This window comes from Littorina saxatilis, linkage group LG1, assembly GCF_037325665.1.
Source record: "Littorina saxatilis isolate snail1 linkage group LG1, US_GU_Lsax_2.0, whole genome shotgun sequence".
Taxonomy (NCBI): Eukaryota; Metazoa; Mollusca; class Gastropoda; order Littorinimorpha; family Littorinidae; genus Littorina; species Littorina saxatilis.
In genome coordinates, this window is record NC_090245.1 from 104,686,728 (window position 1) to 104,697,836 (window position 11,109).

At 39.8% G+C, this 11,109-nt stretch overlaps 1 pseudogene; it reads left to right on the top strand.

Moving 5' to 3' along the window:
* The window catches only part of LOC138951083 (lachesin-like), a 65,457-nt pseudogene extending 56,386 nt beyond the window's left edge, over positions 1-9,071 (top strand).
* Positions 9,072-11,109: the final 2,038 nt, after the last annotated feature.

Here is an 11,109-nt window from a genome sequence, read left to right on the forward strand (position 1 = left end):
TGAAATACCCTGCTCTCTCTCTCTCTCTCTCTCTCTCTCTCTCTCTCTCTCTCTCTCTCTCTCTCTCTCTCTCTCTCTCTCTCTCTCTCTCTCTCTCTCTAAGTCTAAGATTCTCTCTCTCTCTATCTAAGTCTAAGTCTCTCTCTTTCTCTCTCTCTCTCTCTCTCTCTCTCTCTCTCTCTCTCTCTCTCTCTCTCTCTCTCTCTCTATGTTACATATATTAGGCATAAGCGAGACGAGACTTGATTCGAATGTTTCTGATGACTTTTTGAATGTACCCCATTACTCTATATTCAGGCGTGACAGCGTGAGACCGCAGCAAACTGGCCTCGCCGCCTATGTCCATGAATCGTTAGTTAATTACACTCACCGTAGACCCGATTTGGAAGCTGAGAATGTTGAGTGCCTGTGGCTTGAAATCAAAATTAATAAGTCTACCTCTCTGCTCGTGGGTTTCCTGTATATAAACCCTGCTGCATTGTCAAACTGGACAGATGATTTTATCAACTTCAAGGACAGTATCAAGAGCCAAAATAAGCCTATATTAATATTAGGCGACTTCAATATCGATTTGCATAAACCACAGACAGCTTGATGCACAACTTTGTCCCTCTTTGGCCTTCAACAACTAGTTGAAACGTCAACAAGAATAACTGCATCAACAGCGACATTAATTGACCATAATATACACGGATAACAAAACAATGGTTTCGAATGTTAATGTGGTTAATTCTGGCATTAGTGATCATTACGTGACTTGCTGCTCATGGAACTATATAATCCCAAAATGTCATAAAAAAGGACACACAACCATCGAATATCGGAGCTATAAAAAAGTTCACGAGTCTAAGTTTTTCATAGACTTATCTTCAGCTCCGTTCCATGATGTGTTTAATTGTACTGAGGCTGAGGAGGCGCTTAATTGTTTCTCACGTATACTCTACCCGATTGTTGATAAGCATGCCCCTCTGAGGCAACACCGAGTAAAATCCCCTACATTACCACCATGGCTTACTCCTGAGATTGTAGAAGCTATGGCACTACGTGATTTTTTGAAGGAAAATCAAAGGAAATCAGAATTTAAAGCACAACGCAATAGAGTTACCGAGTTAGTACGCCAGGCAAAAAGTAATCATTTTCATAAATTGGTTGAAGACAAAAAAGATGTTGCCACGCTTTGGCAAGCCATAAATGAAGTGTTAGGTAAATCCCAGAGAAGAAATAGCAGATTAAATAGCGCCATTTTTCCTGACAAATTCAATGAGCACTTTCTGTGTTTGGCTGATCGATTGAAACAATCTAAAAATGTAAATGAAGAAGTCGAGGGTGGGGACTCCCTGTTGTTTAGATTAAAAGAATTTTGTATTCATAAATTGAAATCACAAGATTCATTCTCTATCCCAACTATTGCCGTACATGAAGTTGGAAAATTTATAGAAAACCTTCAGAATAATAAATCCATGGGGCCTGACAAAATCCCCCCATCGTTGCTTAAATTAGCCCTACCGTACATAGTTGAATCCCTAATGTATGTGTATAATCTTTGCATTTAACAAAATATTTTTCCTGATGCATTTAAAACGGCAAAGGTCGTTCCACTTCCTACAAATAAAGATGTGTCTGACCCTAATAACTTCAGGCCAATTTCATTGCTTCCTATTTTATCACATTAAAACCCAAAAACCAAAAACCAATCCTATTTTATCAAAGCCTTTAGAGAAGCACATCCAGAAGAATCTTCTGAACTATATGGACAGGTGCAAATTATTTCACAACTTTCAATCTGGGTTTCGTCCGAAACATTCATGTAGTACAGCTCTTTCATCTCTATGTGATAACTGGCTATCGGTTATTAATCGTTCGGACATATCTGGGGCTGTATTTCTTGATTTTAAGAAAGCTTTTGATCTTGTAGATCACACATTACTTTTACATAAACTCGCATTGTACGTGAACAATCCCGCAACGTGTTCCTTCTTTAAATCATATCTTGTCAACAGAACACAGTAGTATGTTTCTATAAACGGTAAAACATCTCCCAAAGGATGTTTAAAAAGTTGGAGTCCCCCAGGGGTCAGTTTTATGGCCTATTTTGTTTTATGTATTCATTAATGACCTCCCCCTTCATATATCTAATTCCAAAGTTAAAACGGATTTTCTTGCAGATGATTCGACGCTTCACACAAGCTGTAGAACTGTTCAAGAAATTGAAATTTCCTTACAGTCTAGTCTGAATGAAGTCATCAGTTGGTGAAACCAGAATTTTATGATACTGCACCCAGGAAAGACAAAAAGCATGATTATTACAACAAGACAAAAACACCAGTCACGACCTCTTAAGTTAAATCTTTCTCTGGAATCACAACCTGTTCAGCAGGTAACGGAACATCGTGTTTTGGGTGTGATAGTCGATCAAGAATTAAAATGGCAATCTCATGTACATTTTATTTGTCAAAAAGTATCCAAGAATTTGTTTCTGCTATCAAAGTTAAAGCAATATGTCGATATCGCAACACTAAAACTATTTTATCATGCCCACATCTTATCCCATATTAATTACGCATCAACTCTTTGGGATGGCGTCTCTGATATTCACATGAAAAATTAAACTCTCTGCATCGTCGGGCACCTAAAATCATGTTAAATGGTCCACAATTATCAGCTGATTTGAAGTTAAAGAATCTAAACTACCTGCCGCTAGTTATACAGTTCCCGTCACGATATAACCTTCGTGGTTGAAAACGACGTTAAACACCAAATAAAGAAAGAAAGAAAGAAAGAAAGAAAGAAAGTTAAACAGTTACAGTTTAATAAGACTGTAATGATGTATAAAGTATATCATGGCGAAGTGACCATCTATATTCAGGACCTATTTCACAGAGTCACCGAAAGGTACGGGTCTATCAATTTTCTACCACCAATACCCAGGATTGATTTGTTCAAAACTAGTCAAGCCTTCTCTGGCGCTATGGTGTGGAACTCCATTCCGTCTGTAATAAGATCATTAACCTCACTAAAGAGTTTTAAACAAGCTCTGCATAATCATTTTATGTCTACTTAGATGGCTATACTAGTCTTAACATGTGCAAGTAGCTGTCAACAATTGCCAAAGCTTTATGAATTACAAAAGTATGTTCTTTATTACATGTATTATGTGGAATTTATGTTGCGATTTTCCATCATCATCATCATCATCATCATCATCATCATCATCATCATCATCATCATCACTTGATCATCATCATCATCATCATCATCATCATCCTCATCAACATCTTCATCATCATCATTTACACCATATAATCATTATTAGCATTAGTGTAAACGTTGGTATCGTGTGAATTTTACCGTCGATCACTTTACATGTGTAACCTCAATTAACATGTTGCATGTTTCGCTTTCGATTTGTATGTTGCTTACTTTGTCATTTTGTTGTTTATGTTTATTTGCTTGTTTGCTTACTTGTCGATTGTTTGCTGGTTCGTTTGTTTACTTTGTTTATTTGTCATGTTGCTTTACTTTATCATTTATTAGACATTTGTATTAGAAGTAAGGACCGGTTGTAAGAAAAGGCGTCACCTTAAACCTCTATCCTTGAAAAATAAAGTTCCATCATCATCATCATCATCATCATCATCTCTCTCTCTCTCTCTTTCTCTCTCTCTTTCTCTCTCTCTCTCTCTCTCTCTCTCTCTCTCTCTCTCTCTCTCTCTCTCTCTCTCTCTCTCTCTCTCTCTCTCTCTTCTCGTCCTTCTGCTCATCCTCTTCCTATACATGTTAATCTCCTGCCGTATCTCCCTTTTTCTGCCCTCCATCGCCCCTGCCACCCTCACTATCCCTTTGCAGCTGCAAAATTCATCTCAGACAGTATGCAACAAAACGAGAAATAGATTCGCGCTTCGGGAGCTCCGTAACATTGTTTTAAGTATTTGTTTGCGTTGATCTTTCTCTCATTGTACAATGCTTCTGCATTCACATGTCACAATGATGGAGCGTTCCAACTGTAACTGATGTTTTCTCACCTTTTGTCTGTTTCAGCTGACACCTACAACGTCAAAAGAGGTAAGGAATAACCCCCTGTACGAAGACCATAATTCTGTATTGACGCAAACCTCTCCCCCACGGTATTTACAGTTAATTCGGTTCGTGTTTGTATGGTTATACCATTGTGCTGGAAAAATTCCGCTGAAAAGTTTATGTCTTCGTGATTGTGTAGTTTTTACTTGGAAAAAGAATTCATGGGGATATTTATAGTATGGTGGTATTTGTACTTACTGTTTTACTGCTGAGGGGAAAACAAGAGTGAGAATCTTGTCTATTTCCGGATAAACAAGCAGGTACTTTTCCATTTGATTCATGGCAGAAAGATTGCGATGTTTTCAGTGGAGGTGTGTGTAAAGTCGTTTTAGAGCCCGAACTGGGTCAGTATGATGATGCAAAACATTTTGATAGATTTGAAGGGGGGAGTCGAAATGAAGGGACTGATGAGGAGGGGGGAATTTGGGGGGGGGGGGGGGGGAGTGAGAAGATTGGTTGCTTGCTTGAAGTCATATAGGAGAAGCTAAAAGAAACCTGTCATTAGTTTTTTTCCTGTCAACTTTTTGGATCTCATGGTACACATGTAACATTTAGCTGGTTTCACGGTCGTCTGAACTGTCTTATTTTTTGGCAGTGCGCCGTATTCTGTTTTAGATAATGTCGGTTTAATGAAGACTTGGTGAAGGCTCATATGGCGTGACGTGACACCCTCGGTGTGTTAATCATGTCATGTTATGTTGTGCCATTGTCACAGTTTCGTACTTTCGGTCGTTCTCCCCGCAAGCTCTATATTAAGTAGCATACAGATGACATATGTTTATATTAAGTACCACACAGATGACATATGTTTATATTAAGTACCATATAGATGACATATGTTTATATTTAGTACCATACAGATGACATACGTTTATATTAAGTAGCATACAGATGACATAATATTCATATTAAGTAGCTTACAGATGACATATGTTTATATTAAGTACCATACAGATGACTTATGTTTATATTAAGTACCATACAGATGACATATGTTTACATTAAGTACCATACAGATGACATTAACAGCTATTGTGTTCTTAGCCTAGCAATTGGGCCCGACGAGTCGCATTATACTTGTTCGAGTCTAAATATCGGGCCCTATTGCTACGATAAAAACACAATAGCGTTTATATTGCTATTCTGACATTAAATTATGTGTTAAAATCATGTTTTTGTCAGCAACAAGTACCAAAATGGTCCATGTCGTTGATTGCAGACGACGGTTCCCTTTCCGCATGAAGCCACGGAAATAACCGAACATTGAAAAACCCACGGACATGTATTACGGAGAAAACTCGGGATAACCGGATGTTTAGCATTACGTCAATATGCTAGGAATCATATGACGTCATGACGTATCATGCTTTCCTACGTAGATTGTATGTTCGAAAGTCTGACTTCTGTTGGGAATTCGCGTGGTGAAGACTGCGGTAAATCTGTAGATGATAAGAGAACAAGGATTGTCTCAGAAGAAACGACTAAATGTTTCAGACCGGTAACTTCATTTCAACAATGCACTATACAATGGACGTTCTATGTGACAGGAGAGTTTGCTGATTTTGTATTAAACATTGGAGAGATCGTCTGCTAGAATCAGAGATAGGTCGCTTCAGATTGCAGCTTCTGGAAATTTGCAAGGTTTATTGCCTGTTAAAGAACTGGATTTTACACGTAATGTATGTCATGTACAGTAAGCAACAACAAAAACACACACAAAGCAAATGGCATCGTCTGTCGACTAGTCACAGAAACAAACCTGGCGAGGTATGCGTGTACTTTATATACGTGGAAGAAACCGGAACCATGCGTCTTTGTTATTGCTAATATGCTTTTGGATATTGGTAAAAATGGCCGACTTCCGTAGCATTATGCTTTGATGATCGGAAAAGGGATGTGTGAGACCATCCAATCACAACCCCCGAATTCCCCCACGTGTCCATCAGAATAGCTATATATGTCTATATTAAGTACCATACAGATGACATATGGTTATATTAAGTACCATACAGATGACATGTCTATATAAGTACCATACAGATGACCTATGTCTTTATTAAGTACCATACAGTTGACCTATGTTTATATTAAGTAGCATAAAGATGACCTGTGTCTACTGTGCAGGAACACACAAGGGCCACCCGGGGGGAGCGACATCTTTCTTCTCAGCACCACGGCCACCAGGCGGGGTTCCCCGATGGCTCCTGTATGCGCTTTTCGTCGTGTGTGTACGGTGGATAGAGTCCTGTATGATCCTGCAGTGACCCTGAACTTTCACATCCTTGACACTGGTTGACCAATGACACTGCTATGAGTGTTGTCATGATAGATAAGAGGTCCCTATGCTGCACATCGGGACTCGACGGTGATTGTTGAGACGTCTATGGTGACCCTGTGCATCGGAACCTTGGAGTCACTCTGCCTCGTATGGTACAATACGTTGTTCAGGTTGTGCCGTTTAAACTGTCAGCCTGCCAGCTTGCGTCATCAGAAAAAGAACATTTTCCTTTGAATTCCAACTCTAGAAGCGTTTTGAAACACACCAGAACCAAGCGTGGCTAACTGCTTTCGAAGTTTCATCACTAGCCACTGGATTTGACGCTGACTGCACGGTCCTTGCTCCATGGGGGTCTTTCACAGTGCTAGCATGGACTATAATACGGGTCCCTTTGCAGTCTTCATCTAAAGCCATAACTACTGAACAGTATCACAGTTCGTTATTAACAGTGATGTCAGCTACTTACGGGGCTGTTTTCGAAAAGGAGCAACCAGCGTGTTAGCAGAATGGTGGAGGTAAAAGGACTTCGTGAGTTGTTCTAAAACGTTTCACACCAGGTCTGCCTGGAGGATCACTTCGTGTTGTGGAAGTACTGTCAGCTTCTTCCTGGATATGAGCACACGTCATCGAAGGCTTTGATCCGGAGACGGGACTATAATGGCAGCACTGTGAACTCAATAAATATCGAATAGCAGATAGACTATGCTGGTGCTAGCTAGATCCAGCTGTAAAAGGCTGTGAAACGCGAACAAGCACAAACAACTCACTTCTGGAGACTGCATCAAAAGTCTGCAGGTTTTACATTGAGCAATCTGCACATCAATTTACCCACAACTTTCAAGATTGATGTGCATTGACTCGGAAATATATCAATAGTTTCTGTGTGTGCTTGGAGAAGCATGTCTTCGCCGTTTTGTACCGTTTGTATTTCTCTCTGCATATGGGGCTCTACTCGTAACCTCGTGCAACAAGACGCGTCGTGTGCTGCATGTCTAAGAGGTGTTGTAAACTTCGTTTCTGTGAAATCTTTTAAAGTCCTTGGAGTTTTCTCATAATCCTCAAACTGACCGACAACACCAAAGATGAAGTTGTGAATCTGTTGCTACATTTGAGGTGTAATGACCATTGTATGGTGTGCTGAACATTAAGAAGTGTGCTTCACAATGAAGCTATCACTCAAGCTTTATTCTTGGCATGTGTGTTCAAGGATGTTTGACAGTGGTTTGGCAGCCGCATGTTTATTGTGAATACATACAAGGTTCGGAAGTAATGCAAAAGGAACAACCTACTCATGTCATCTTTTTTGGTTTGATACGCGGTCTGCAGTATAGTGAATGGCTACACTCGTCGGATCTGCCGCGAAAAGAATGTGCTTCAAAGAATGTGCTTCAAACGTATTGTTTCTGTCTTCGAGCGGTGACTGTAGCCAGTGAGGTGAAGAAATGTCATGAATGCTTAAAAGATGTGGATTTACTGTGTGTATTGAACATGCTTCAAATGTAAGTTTACTAGCTTTGGGCAGTGACTGGAATTAGTTACATGAGAAGAAAAAACTCTTTCCCGGTTCAGTGACGAAAATAAAACGCAACTTTAGATGAATAACAAAATTTCTGCAACGGTGTATATTAGCGAAGATAACAGTATGCTGAATAAGTCTTATGCAAAGCACTCGATACTCAAAGTAATTGCCGAGTTTAGGTAAGGCTGAACGAATCTTTCATAATGTTGTGAGTATTGTTTTGAGACGTTCTCCGAATTTAAACATAAATTATAGCAGGGTACTCAAGAAGCCATACATTTAAGATGTGTAGACAATTTAAAAAACAAAAACAAAATAAAACACGTTTTGGAATGGGAAAAGATAAGCTACTGTTGCTTGTAATGGTTGTGAGTGAGCACACGCAGTAACATTAACGTTTAATGTGCTGATTATGCGTCAAGCTTTGGCAAACAATGAATTGCCTTTGTGTTCTGTTTTGCCCACACAAAACATTCCAGGATTTTTCGCGGACTTCACAGACTATGGAAGTCCTGACAGGAAGTTGTTTCGATGCGCATGTGCAATCAATGATTCATTACCTCAGACAGGCTTCAAAGACTGTGACCCAGAGGCAGCAAAGAGCCTGCTTCAAAAGGCTGACACACAACCTTGGCTACCGAATAAAGGACAAGGAACAAAAAGACAAAAACACACGGACAGAACCATGTTTGTTCAACCTGGAACAATGATTCAAAGCGTTCTGTTTCTTCTTACCAAAGTCACGATGGGGAGAATGTCTCTCGGTGGCCATTTTGTTGTGTTTCTATTTGTGAAACGTAAATGATTTTACCGTCACGTGTTTGATTGTTCTTTTCATTGTTGTCATTTTTGTCTGAAGCTGTTAATGACCGAGGCTGCCATTTTTAAGGGATTAACAGTGTTTACTGGAGAATGTGTTTGTACTTTTCCTTATCCTTGCTTTCATTGAGTTCCCTGTGCACCAATGGAATGGTTCGCAGTGCGTGATGTATTTATTATTTGGAGTTGTGTGGTCTTTTGTTGTGTTACCATTGCATGTTTATTTGATCAGCTGAGACAGTCTTTTTCATTGGCAGGATGTTCGAATGTTTACACCTACCTCAGTTTGCTTAATTTTCACACAAAAATGTTCTTTGAAGTTAAACGTGTGTGACAGGAGAGGCTACCGCTCCTTTCACAGCAGACTCTGCACCCTAGTTGTTGCCTTTAAGTCAACACCGGTTGGTTGTGGAATTATGTTTGTGATGGGGTCTGGTGGTTTCCGATTGTCTGGATGTTCAGGCCTTCCTTCGAGAAGCCATAACAGTTATTCTCAATCCCATTTGAGTGGACTTTGCCTTCAAAGGTGATTGTGGTGTTTCGGCACTCGGTTACATCTGGCGCTGCGAGCATGATGGGACTCGGCATGATATGTTCAGGTAATGCCATAATATGACCACTGAACATTTTCGTGCTGTTCCCATTCTGCGAACTTGGGATGGACAGTGGTCCCCCGGTTCGGAACTTCGGGACGAAGTTCATTCAAACGGGGGCGATTGTGACAGGGGAGGCTACCGCTCCTTTCACAGCAGACTCTGCACCCGAGCTGTTGGCCTTTAAGTCAACACCGGTTGGTTGTGGAATTATGTTTGTGATGGGGTCTGGTGGTTTCCGATTGTCTGTATGTTCATGGAAACCTTCGGGTTTGCATAACAGTTTTTATAGGGCTAAGAAATTGGCCCTAACATTTTAAATCCTGTTTGATTGCACTTCGCCTCCCGAGGTGATCGTAGTGTTTCGGCACTCGGTTACACTTGCAAAACAAAATATGTATTATCAGAAGAAAGCGTAAACTGATTTTCCTACTTTTGTGCGTGAAATGGCGAGATCATAACGGGTTTGCTCAATCGTAAGCGGATGATGATTATGTTTAGCCTATGTGAAAGGAGATCAAACGATAAGATTTGAAACTAGTTTAATTCCACATGATAACTGAATTATGTAGACGAAGCAGAATAAGAACAATCATAAGAACAATCATAATAACAAGACAATCGTACAAAACACTTAAGAAGCAATAAACAAAATAAAAAAAACGATCTTTACATTGATGATACTCGGTTTTTTTAAATTCGCACAATTCCGGAACTCTGTGATTTGTTTACCAATAACTTTCGTCTTTATTGTTACTTTTCAAATGCTTCTAAAGAAAACTACTTAACAACTATTCGTCTGCTTTGGGATGCAATACATGAGCCTGTTTAAGCTCTAACATAACAACACCCCCCCACCCCCCACCTCCACCACCACCCGCCCCGCACCCACCCCACCCCCACTGCTGTTGACAATTTCTTTCCTGCTTTCCTCCGATGCCGAAAGCCATTTCGGTTGTATGGACGATACAAAACAACATTACCAACTAAACATCCGGCTTTCGCCCATTGCTGACTGATCTTCGTTTTATTCACATTTTGACAATTATGCATTTAAACGTGAATATACGACAATCTGAGTAAACGATATTTTTTGTACCTTTTTATTGTAACAGCGAAATGTAAAACTTGCATTGTTTGTAACTGCATCGAATGTGAGCAAACGGGTTACCACGTAATCTAATATTTCTAGGTTTTTGTTTCACATTTTTATGGGTACAGTTTTTACAGGAATGCTTCCGTCAACATTCATACATTATTTTTAAAGAAGACGGTTTGTTTTGGAGTACTGTGAAGCTCACTAGCTTTTTTTTCTTGCGTCCTGGCGGAATTGATGTTTTGACTGGAAAGCAGTTGAGTGCTTTTATGGTAGTATAACAGTTTATATCCAAAAGTATTAGCTGCCAGACACTGGTGCTATATTGAAGAAAACAGTTTTAATTATCGTGCGTGAGAATTCTCTTCCCTGGGTTGATAGGTAGGTGGGTTAGGTTGAGGACATACGAATTAAACACGAATCAGTGTTACATAGTCTGTATTGCGAACGAACTTTGCTGATTCGCTTAGGAAACGGGAAACTGTATTTTCTTTCACTTTTTAAACTCGCAATCGTGCAATGCCATGCAGTGTAACTATTGTCACGTGTCTGTATTAAAGCTTATCAGTGCGCCACAGAATCTCATGAAATTACATTTGTGTGGACGAGTGGGTCAAAGGACGCAAAAATATAGCTTTGAGTGTCTTCATGCTTTTATCCTGTCTCGGCTGAATCATAAATTACACATGGTGTTCAACTTGTTCACGTTTCTTTGCTCCTGTGATTG